A 1225-nucleotide genomic window follows, 5' to 3' on the forward strand; every position below is an offset into this window, starting at 1 on the left:
ACCATGACATGGACAAAGGGTCTCTGCAGGGCTAAAAAGATTTTCATGGTTAATCCTCATCCATCTAAAAAGAACTGTAAATTCTGCTTAAGGTTCTGTTTTTTATAACATTAATGACACTGGCAATAAAAAAAACTAATAAAAGTTGTAACAGACTGAAAATAAAATATCGTTATAAACAGTTTTAAGTGTTATAAAGGAAAGAACAGGGTTCTATTCAGAACATAATAGAGGTCACCACCACCAATCTGTCAGTTCGTCATACTGTGGTAGCTTGCATGTTGCTATGATGCTGGAAGCTATGCCACTGGTATTTCAAATACCAGCAAGGTCACCTATGGTGACAGGTTTCAGCAGAGCTTCTAGACTAAGATAGACTAGGAGGAAAGGCCTGGCCCTCTACTACTGAAAATCAGCCAATGACAATCCCATGGATCACAACCAAATACAGTCTGATACAGTGCTGAAAGATGAGCCCCCTAGGTTTGAAGGCACTCACGATACACAGTGGCCACAACAATGGACTTCAGCATAACAACAATTGTGAAGATGGTTCAGGACTTAGCTGTGTTTCTTTCTGTTGTTCATGGGGTCACATACTGTTGAGAGCTCAATGTGTCCATTAATTTTTTTGTATTGTGGTAAATATATAAATAACAAAATCTTTTCCATTTCTACAATCTTTACATATACATTTCAGTGACTTTAATTATGTTTACCATGCTATTCAACCATCACCATTAGTCATTCCCAGATTTTTCCATCATCCTTAACAGAAGTTCATTGTCCCCTAAGCATCAGAGGAAGAGTTTTAAACTAGGAAGTATAACGTAATCAAGATGAGGAGCCAGCAACGCAAAAAGCTTAGGGTAAAAGTGTTCTTGGCTAGACAGAGTAAAAAACTGTTAGTTGGAAATAAGCTTCCTTTCTTCTAATGACTGACAGAAATTTAGCAAGGCTAGGGCATGTTGACTGTAGTGGTGGGTGAGGGAAGCACTGACGTGCAAGAGTGGAATTGGGAAGACCATTTAAAAGGCTACTGTAGTGGTCCAGGCAAAAATGATGACAGCTTGAGTAGAATGCTGGAAGTGGAGGTGGAGAGAAGGAGGTATATTGATGACTGAGGGGTGTGTCCATCATATTTAACAGAAGATAGTTCATCTGTGACAGTATGAAGACATTTTGTGTATGTATATATATATACATATAAATATATATATATACA

Source organism: Trichechus manatus, unplaced genomic scaffold (genome assembly GCF_000243295.1).
Source record: "Trichechus manatus latirostris isolate Lorelei unplaced genomic scaffold, TriManLat1.0 scaffold00004, whole genome shotgun sequence".
Lineage (NCBI taxonomy): Eukaryota > Metazoa > Chordata > Mammalia > Sirenia > Trichechidae > Trichechus > Trichechus manatus.